The sequence below is a fragment of the Hevea brasiliensis genome, chromosome 13 (assembly GCF_030052815.1).
Source record: "Hevea brasiliensis isolate MT/VB/25A 57/8 chromosome 13, ASM3005281v1, whole genome shotgun sequence".
NCBI classification, from domain to species: Eukaryota; Viridiplantae; Streptophyta; class Magnoliopsida; order Malpighiales; family Euphorbiaceae; genus Hevea; species Hevea brasiliensis.
Window position 1 is genome coordinate 11,374,415 of NC_079505.1, and position 10,497 is coordinate 11,384,911.

Here is a 10,497-nt window from a genome sequence, read left to right on the forward strand (position 1 = left end):
ATAAACAAAAAAGAATAATTGCCTTTCATTAATGAATAATTATTTACAATGCTCTAGAGCATACTACTAGCACTTCAGGGTTTGTGGTGGCTAGAACGTATGAGTTTCTTTGATACTTCCATTTGGTCCCCGTAAGTTATTTCTTTGAAGATGTAGCTTAGATCCAAGTGTGAAGATGATTTGAGGGTGTTATAGTATCACGAAACACTAGTGCTGATAGAGTTTCTGCCTCTTCCCTCTCTGTTTGGTTGGTGCATTAACTGTATTAGTTCATCATCTTCTTGTGGGAATATTATAGAGGGAGTATTATAGAATACTTTTGGTACATACAAAAACAGTACTCCTTCCACAAAAAAGTATACCTTTCTTGTAATAAGGATAGTAGATATCACATGTTTGTGGGAGTTAATATTTATACACCATATGCATTTAATAATCCATCATTCTCTTGTTCACCTAGGCAAGTTTTATTTATTCTCCTTTTCTTATTTTTTTAGAAAAAAAAACTATTTGAATTAGTAAAATTGATTTTTTCAATTAGAATTTCTAATCAGAATAATAAATCAATAAAATATCAAGGTGTGACTGAGGTAGAGGAAAAAAAAAATTCAATCCTTGGAAAAACTACTCTCACTAATAATATATTTTTTTCTAGGTTTTTTTTTCATATGTATTGATGTTGTAGTGATTTGCTATTTTAATTAGAAATGCTAATTAGAATAACCATACAACAAAAAATTCAAATTCAAATTCAAACATCTCCCTCTTAAATTTGTGCCCGTTAGAATGGAAACCCAAAAGTAACAGCACTGTTATTTCCTCTGCCATTACAAGCTAGTAAAAAATAACTTCAACCAGTCATCTTCGCTTATATGGGATGAGGAGTTTTGGTAAAATTATTATGGTTTTATTAATATGCCAAGTCCTATCTCTGAGTGTTGTGTATATACATTTTATCTTTCGACAGAAAAAAGAAGACTTTAAGGGGTGAGCCGTGTGTACAAAGAAGATTTGAGAAATCCCATATGTTGCAGCTACTTGTGTGAAAATAAAGAAGTAACGAACTTGGACTTGTACATAGGTTGTGCAGGTTTCTCTCTGTATTGCCTTATTACTTAATTGTCATGAGTTGATCTTTATTTTATGATGTTAAACTCAACTCAACTCAACTCAATTAAGCCTTTATCACAAAAATTTGAGGTCGGCTAAATGGATTTACTTTCTCCACTTTAAACGATTTTGGGTTAAATCCTAAAAAATGTGTAATGCTTCTAGGTCATGTTGTACTACTCTCCTCCAAGTCAATTTAGGTCTACCCCTTTTTTTCTTTCTATCCTCCGTATGTCTACGCTTCACATGATCAAACCACCTCAATCTCCCTTCTCTCAACTTATCCTAAATTGGCACCACTCCTACCTTTTCTCTAATACTCTCATTACAGACTTTATCTAGTCTAGTATGACCACTCATCCACCTTAACATTCTCATCTCTGCAACTCTTATCTTAGACGCATACGACTCCTTCAGTGCCCAACACTCACTACCATATAACATAGCCGGTCGTATGGCTATACGGTAAAATTTTTCTTTCAACTTATTGGGATCTTGCGATCACATAAAAATCTCATGACACGTCTTCACTTCAACCATCCGGCTTTAATCCTATGACTAACATCCTCCTCACATCCCCCATCTACTTGAAGGACTGAGCCGAGATATTTAAAGTGATTACTTTGGGATAGCATAATTTATTAATTTTACTCTCATCACATTTAGTGTTTTTAGTGTGTTTTTATGTTTAATTCAGTTGGTTAAAATATATTTATCATTTAGGCATATTTTTATATAGTTGTGGAATAATTGTGTTAAATAGAGAAATTTTCAGAATTTGACCTTTGCTGTATTTTTAGGTGTTTCTAAAGTTGTGGGTCTCCAAATTAAGTGCTGTTTAATCCATTAAAAAGCTAAGATAGAGCACTTCAAATGATAAAGAGGGACCAAAGCCCAAATCAGTCTCCAAGGTTGACAAAATAAGCTATGGATCTATTGTAAAAGCCCATACTTGATATGTCACGACCAGTTTCAGTATTTATTTTGTATCTGGAGTTTCAAAAGTCCAAATGAAGTAAGCCCAAGCCCAATTGAACCTTAAGAGCCACCTCTATAACTTCTATGAAGGGCTGGATGCGAGATAAAGCCATTTTAATTGTCAAAAATGGCAATGAAGTCGTCACTATAGGCTGGACTATCTGTCTGAACTAGTCCCGATTTTTGAGCCATAACTTAGGCTGAAGACCTCAGATTTAGGCGAATGAGTACCCGTTGGAAAGCTAAGAAATAGGGCTACAACTTTCCTGAAGAGGGCAGAGGAAGATTCGGAAAGGAAGTCACTGAAAATCGGCATTGATTTCAAAGACGTGAATACAGGCTAAAAATCTGTCTTTTGAATTTCAAAACTTTTCCTAATTTAGTTTCTATCTTTGGGATTAGGTTTTTGATTATAAATACGTCTTTGAGCAACAACTAAGAGCATCCCAATTCAGGCCTTCGTTCTCCATTCACCATTCTCTTTTTAGATTTCTTCTTTATTTTTCTGTAAGCCATGAACATGAGTGGCTAAGTTTTTAATTCAATTCAAGGGATTCAAGTTCTTATGTATGATTTGTGAGACTAAGTTCTTAATTTAATTTATGTCTTTTTGAATATCTATTGTTTTCTGATTTAATTATTTTTGATCTGTTGAATGATTTGCTAAAAAGGCCTATTAGTTAATTATTTGATTTGATCAATTGCTAGTTCATCTTTATAATTCGTAATTATTGTGTAAGATTGAATATGAGTAGCAATTAGGTTTTATTGATTATGATCCAAGTTTTCGATAATAACCTAAGGAAACAATAGGGTGGATTAAATGATTTATGCTTCATAGATTATTGTTCAGCTTAACTACTTCCTTTTCTTAAAGCAGTTAATAATTTGATGAGGATTGCTTTAAACTAACTCAGTTAATAATTAGAGTCAATAAGAGTGCCGGGCTCGAATTGATGAGTATAAGTCAGGGGTTTACCTTGCTGTTTGGTAAATCTACGTTAAGTATTCAATAAGATATAATTGTATTTCTTTTGTCTATGATCGAATCAATGCATTGGAATGAGAATTACCTTGGACTGAAATTTATTTAATTTGAGAGTTTCTTATTTAATTTTAGATCTTAATTTTTTTATTTTTGATTTCTTCTTTGGATTGCGAATTACCCCCCCCCTCCCCCAACCATTGTTCTTTTTCCATTACACAAGTACATGAAATTTAATAATTCAGTCTCTAGGGTTCGACCTGGACTTATCACTTATTACAGAAAATATTTCACAATTGGTAATTTCAATTAATTAAATTTCTGGTAGATTCGACAACCATCAAGAATTTTGGCGCCGTTGCCGGGGACTGAAATTCATTGGATTTCATGTTTTTAGTGTTAGGGTATTTTGTTATTAATTTTGTTTGTGAAGTGTTGTTATTTTCAGGTTTTTGAAAAAAAAAAATTACGGTGTTACTATTCATCAACAGATTTTTGGTTGAATTTGGAGGGCGGCCTATACCTATTTTGAAGGAAACGAAGCTTTGATCAAGACCAATGAATCTATAAGATTCTTTGGCCTCAAGGCCCCACCCTCTTGAGGCCAAATTCCATTGTTTTCTAGGGTTTTGAAGCATTTTTCTATTTTTACTTTAATTTTTTTTGTTTATGACAAGAACTTCTCAATCTGGTGAGTTGATCTTTGATCCAGAAGTAGAAAAAATAGCTAAACGGTTGAGAAAATTGGCTAAGCAAGCTAGGTAGATTTCGAGTACATCTGAAGGAGTCCAATCTCTAAGTGAGTTAAGTTCAGATTTGGATTTGGATTCAAATCCCGAAAACGAAACCATGGTTGCTAGAATTTTGAAAGAGTTGGCTGCTCCTAATCTAAACCAACAGCCTTTGTGTATTCAATATCCTGCTTTAAATGTTGCTTTTGAGTTGAAATCTAGACTAATCCATTTGTTGCCTAAGTTTCATGGTCTTGCAGGTGAGGATCCACATAAGCATCTAAAGGAATTTCATATTGTGTGTTCCAGCATGAAACTTCAAGGAGTTTCAGAGGATCAGATCAAGCTTCGGGCTTTCCCTTTCTCACTGGAGGGCATAGCTAAGGATTGGTTGTATTACCTTCATTCTGGATCTGTCAACTCATGGAATGGGATGAAGCAGATATTTCTAGAGAAGTATTTTCCTGCTTCCTGTGCTGCCAACATAAGAAAAGAAATTTGTGGCATCCGGCAATACAATGGAGAGAGCTTGTATGAGTACTGGGAGAGATTTAAGAAGCTGTGTGCAAGCTGTCCCCATCATCAAATAAGTGAGCAGCTTTTGATTCAGTATTTCTATGAGGGACTTCTACCAATGGACCGCAGTATGATAGATGCTGCTAGTGGAGGAGCTTTGGTTGACAAGACACCAGAAGAGGCAAGGAGGCTGATTGTTAACATGGCAGCAAATTCTCAGTAGTTTGGAATAAGAATAGATCACTCACCCATGAAGGTTAATGAGGTAAGTACATCTAACCTTGAGAAATAGATTTCTGATTTAACTTCTTTGGTGAGGCAATTGGCTGTAGGAAAAATGCAAACTGTTAAGGTATGTAGAATTTGTTCGGGTTCGGGTCATGCTATTGACATGTGTCCTGCGTTACAAGAGGATGAATCAATGCAACATGTTAATGCAGTAGGAAATTATAGACAGCCACAACACAGGTATGATCCCTTTTCCAATACTTTTAATCCAGGATGGCGAGATCATCCCAATCTGAGTTATGGGAATCAACCGGTGCAAAACCGATACCAGCAACAAAGACAAGTGAATCAATTACCTTCGCCTCCCTCAAATCAAGGTATGTCACTTGATGAAATTGTTAAGGCTTTGGCTAACAATACCCAACAGTTTCAATAAGAGACCAGAAATAGCATTCAAAATATAGAGAGGCAGATTGGTCAGTTAGCCTCATCTGTGAGTATGCTGGAAGATCAAGGTTCTGGAAAGCTTCCATCACAAACAGTCATGAACCTCAGAGAAAATACGAGTGCGATACTATTGCAGAGTGGGAAAGAAGTTGATAATCAGACTCCACATGAGCCAATGAAAAAGAAAAAGCAAGAAGGAAAAGAATCTGAAGTTCCTAAAGTTGAGGTAAATACTGGAACTAACTTGAATAAGGTTAATAATTCTGTTCTTCCCCCATTTCCATGCAGGTTGGCTAAGATAAAGAAAGAAAAATAAGAGAAAGAAATTTTGGAGACTTTAAAAAAGGTGGAGGTGAATATACCTTTACTTGATGAGATCAAACAAGTTCCCAAGTATACTAAATTCCTTAAGGAGTTATGCACTACAAAGTGCAAGTTGATAAATAATGAGAAAATAAGTGTGGAGGAAAAATGTGTCAGCACTAATTCAGTGAAAATTACCCCCTAAGTGTAAGGATCCAGGTTCGTTTTCTATTCCCTGCAGAATAGGTGATTCTAAATTTAAAAGTACAATGGCAGATTTAGGAGCATCTATTAATGTTATGTCAAATTCAGTTTTTCAAACTTTAAATTTGGGTCCTTTAAAAGAAACCAATGTCATTATTCAATTAGCTGATCATTCTAGTGCTTAACCATTGGGAGTAGTTGAGGATGTGTTGGTGCAGGTTGGAGGATTGATTTTTCCTGCAGATTTTTACATTCTGGATATGGAGGATGATAGTGCTCTCTCATCAAATTCAGCTTTGATTTTGTTTGGAAGACCTTTCCTAAAAACTGCCAAAATAAAAATTGATGTGGATGAGAGTACCTTAACTATGGAGTTTGATGGAGAGACTGTCAAATTTAACATCTTTGATGTCATGAAGTATCCTGCTGATGATCATTCTATCTTTTCTATTAATGTTGTTGATACATTTGTGCAGGATGTTTTTGAGGATGAGTTAGAAAGAAAATCACAATTGCATGAATTAGAGGAAATTCGCCTTAAGGCTTATGAGAATTCTAGGATCTATAAAGAAAAGACAAAGGCATTTCATTATAAACTAAGGAAGCAGTTTGTGATTGGGCAAAAAGTTTTATTGTATAATTCCATATTAAAGCTGATGATTGGTAAATTGCGTTCTCTTTGGATTGGACCATTTGTTGTTACTAATGTGTTTCCTTATGGTGCAGTTGAAATTCAAAGTTTAGGAATTAACAAAGTGTTCAAGGTCAATGGTCATGAACTCAAGCCATTTTATGAGGGGTTTCAGGAGAATTTAGTGGATTAAGGAGCTTTGTCATGTCGAATTAACGATGTTAAACAAAAGCGCTTCTTGGGAGACAACCCATGGGTGGCTTGTTAGCCACAATCAGATTTGTTTTCTTTCACTTGTTTTATTTTATGTTCTAGCATTTTTTTTCTTTCTTTTCTTTTGCATTTGGGCTTTACATTGGGGACAATGTAAGTTTTAAGTGTGGGGAAGGAGAAATTTATAGCTACAATCTTTTTTTTTTAATTATTAAAAAAAATTAAATAAAAATAAAATAAAATAAAATTTGTTCTCATAAGCTTGATTCATGATTAACTCTCGGAGAGAAGTGCTTTATCCTTGAAATGACTTTTCTATTTTAGGTTGAGTTTTTGAGATTTTAGGTAAGGTAATATTAACTTTAATAATGAATTTTCTCTCTTCTCCATACCATATAGCAATTTTTTCTATATAAATTATTTATGCTTGATTTAATGGTAAAATGATTAGTTATGTATGCTTTAAACTAATATCATGCATATTTCAGAACTTTGTTTAACCTATTAGGGCACTTTATAATATGTAGATGCATAAATTGGGGGAAATAAAAAGTTAAAGTTGAAAATTGCTCCGCTATTTTAGTTAAGCAAACTAACCAGGGGTCTTCATGAACCCCATGTCGTTTCTCAGGCCAAAAGCTAGCTAGGATATGAGCAAGGTACTTTTCTGAAGGTAACGATTGAAATAAAAAAAAAAGGTAACTGTGACAAGAAAGAAGTACCAATTATATATATATATATATATATATATATATATATATATATATATATATATATAAAAGCCTATTTCTATCTCCCCTAAGATTTGCAAAGAGATATAATTATTGTGCCTTGATAAATTAGCCTTGTGTTTTGGTGTGTATTGACTTAAAATTTTATGGAACTTTAATTGTGTGAGCTTAATTGATTTCAAGCCTTTTGTTTTGTGTTGGAAAATTGTTGATATATTGGTATGGTGTTGATGGAATTTGTTGTGATAGTTATTACCTTACTTGCCTATTCTTTCAAATTTTTAATTTTTTATTAGAGAATATTGTGATAAGGTGAAGTTAAGGAACTTCTAAGTGGAGTTGATTGAGAGTTTAAGTCATGCTTGAGGACAAGCATGGAATAAGTGTGGGGGAATTTGATAAGTGAATAATTTATTAATTTTACTCCCATCACATTTAGTGTTTTAAGTGTATTTTTATGTTTAATTCAGTTGGTTAAAATATATTTATCATTTAGGCATATTTTTATATAGTTGTGGAATAATTGTATTAAATGGAGAAATTTTCAGCATTTGACCTTTGCTGTATTTTTTAGGTGTTTCTAAAGTTCTGGGTCTCCAAATTGAGTGTTGTTTAATCCATTGAAAAGCTAAGATAGAGCACTTCAAATGATAAAGAGGGACCAAAGCCCAAATCAGTCTCCAAGGTTGACAAAATGAGCTATGGATCCATTGTAAAAGCCCAGACTTGATGTGTCACGATCAGTTTTAGTTTTTATTTTGTATCTGAAGTTTCAGACATCCAAATGAAGCAAACCCAAGCCCAATTGAACCTTAAGAGCCACTTCTACAACTTCTATGAAGGGCTGAACATGAGATGAGGCTATTTTAATTATCAAAAATGGCAATGAAGTCGTCACTATGGGCTGGACCATTTGTCTGAACCAGTCCCGGTTTTTGTGCCATAACTTGGGCTGTAGACCTCAGATTTAGGCAAATGAGTACCTGTTGGAAAGCGAAGAAATAGGGCTACAACTTTCTTAAAGAGGGAAGAGGTAGATTCGAAAAGGAAGTCACTGAAAATCGGCCTTGATTTCAAAGATGTGAATATAGGCTGAAAATCTGTCTTTTAAATTTCAAAACTTTTCCTAGTTTGGTTCCCATCTTTGGGATTAGGTTTTTTATTATAAATACGTCTTTGGGCAGCAGCTAATAGTATCCCAATTCAGACATTCGTTCTCCATAGAAGGTCTTCGTTCTCTATTCTCTTTTTAAATTTCTTCTTTATTTTTCTGTAAGCCATGAACATGAGTGGCTAAGTTTTTAATTCAGTTCAAGGGATTCAAGTTCTTATGTGTGATTTGTGAGACCATGTTCTTAATTTAATTTATGTCTTTTTGAATATCTATTGTTTTCTGATTTAATTATTTTTTATCTATTGAATGATTTGCTAAAAAGACCTATTAGTTAATTATTTGATTTGATCAATTGCTAGTTCATCTTCATAATCTGTAATTGTTGTGTAAAATTGAACATGAGTAGCAATTAGGTTTTATTAATTATGATCCAAGTTTTTTATAATGACCTAAGGAAATAATAGGGTGGATTAAATGATTTATGCTTCATAAATTATTGTTCAGCTTAATTACTTCCTTTTCTTAAAGTAGTTATTAATTTGATGAGGATTGCTTAAAACCAACTCAGTTAATAATTAGAGTCAATAAGAGTGCTGGACTCGAATTAATGAGTATAGGAAAGTCAGGGGTTTACCTCGCTGTTTGGTAAATTTACGTTAAGTATTCAATAAGATATAATTGTATTTCTTTTATCTATGATCGAATAATGCATTGGAATGAGAATTACCTTGGACTGAAATTTGTTTAATTTGAGAGTTTCTTATTTTATTTTAGATCTTAATTTTTTTATTTTTGATTTCTTCTTTGGATTGCGAATTACCTCCCTCCCAACCTTTGTTCTTTTTCCATTACACAAGTGCACGAAATTTAATAATTCAGTCTCTAGGGTTCGACTTGGACTTACCACTTATTACAGAAAATATTTCATAACTGGTAATTTCAGTTAATTAAATTTCTGGTAGATTCAACAACCATCATAGTACCACTCCATCCAGACTAACCCCTTCTCTATCATCAGTTTGGCCTTCACTGAACTTGCAATACATGTATTCTGTCTTCGTTCTACTTAACTTAAAGCCCTTTGACTCTAGAATACTTCTCCAAAGCTCTAGCTTTTTATTGACTCCTTCTCACGTCTCATCTATTAGAACAATATCATCCGCAAATATCATGCACCAAGGAATACTCTCTTGTATATGTTTCGTCAATTCATCTAAAACTGGTATAAAAAGGTAAGGGCTTATAGCTATAGCTGATCCTTGGTGTAATCCAATTGAGATCGGGAAATCTACTGTGTCCCCTCCCACTGTGCGCACAATAGTAGTTGCTCTTTTATACATATCTTTCAACACTTGTATGTACCTAATAGATACCTTCTTTTATTCTAAGAAACTCCATAAGACATCTCTTGGAACATTATCATAAGCCTTATCCAAATCAATAAAAACCATGTGTAGATTGCTCTAGATTTGAGAAATATAAATTTTTTTTCCTCCTCATTTCTCTATTCTATTTGCCATCCAAATAAAGAAGATTTGAGAAATCACATATGTTGCAGCTACTTGTGTGAAAATGAAGAAGTAACGAACTTGGACTTGTACATAGGTTGTGTAGGTTTCTCTCTGTATTGCCTTCTACCTTTCTTTGAATTTGGGTCAGCATCAGAATTCCATCTATCATACCAGAGGTGGCACTGCCAGTACCAGTCTACCAGACCCCTTGATGTTATTATTTCTGAGTGTTGGAGGAGACCTAGGAAACAAGAGTTCCATCTTCTTAAACTGGTAATTTCTAATCTTTCTTCGTTGAAGTCCTCTTTTTAATTTCTCGGTTTCATGTTGGTTCAAATCATCTGAAATATGAATTATAATTTCAAGTTAAAAGATTTAGTTTTGTTTTCCTCTTTCACCTTCCTCTCAGTTGATTCAGTTGTATTGGCTTGCGTGTTTGGTGCTGTTCTTGGGGAGGGATTGGTTTATGTTCTTTTTCACCAATACATAATACTTGATGATGATCAAAGAGACAGGTACGTGAATTCTCATTTCTTCTACCATTGAAATTCAGCTGCTGAGTTCATAGTTTGATCTCCCCATCTTTCATTATCTCCTGTAAGGTTCACTGTGCTTAAAGAAGCAAAAGATGCACCAACTGGAGTTGCAACGTACAAAGGTCTGCAAATTATTCCATTACTACTGCAGCATTTGCATTACATTATTATATAAGAACTTTGTGTTGATTTGCGGGATTTGCTGCATTGAAGCTCGGGAAATGGGATATAAATCAATAGCACATCTGCTAATGGATGA

General features: G+C 33.9%; 1 non-coding gene across 1 annotated transcript; it reads right to left on the bottom strand.

Annotated features, from left to right (window-relative positions):
* Nucleotides 1–4,285: 4,285 nt before the first annotated feature.
* On the bottom strand, nt 4,286–4,392 carry LOC131172329 (small nucleolar RNA R71). Its single transcript, XR_009142811.1, has one exon. It is a non-coding gene; the product is annotated as a small nucleolar RNA R71 (small nucleolar RNA).
* Between the last annotated feature and the right edge of the window lie 6,105 nt (nt 4,393–10,497).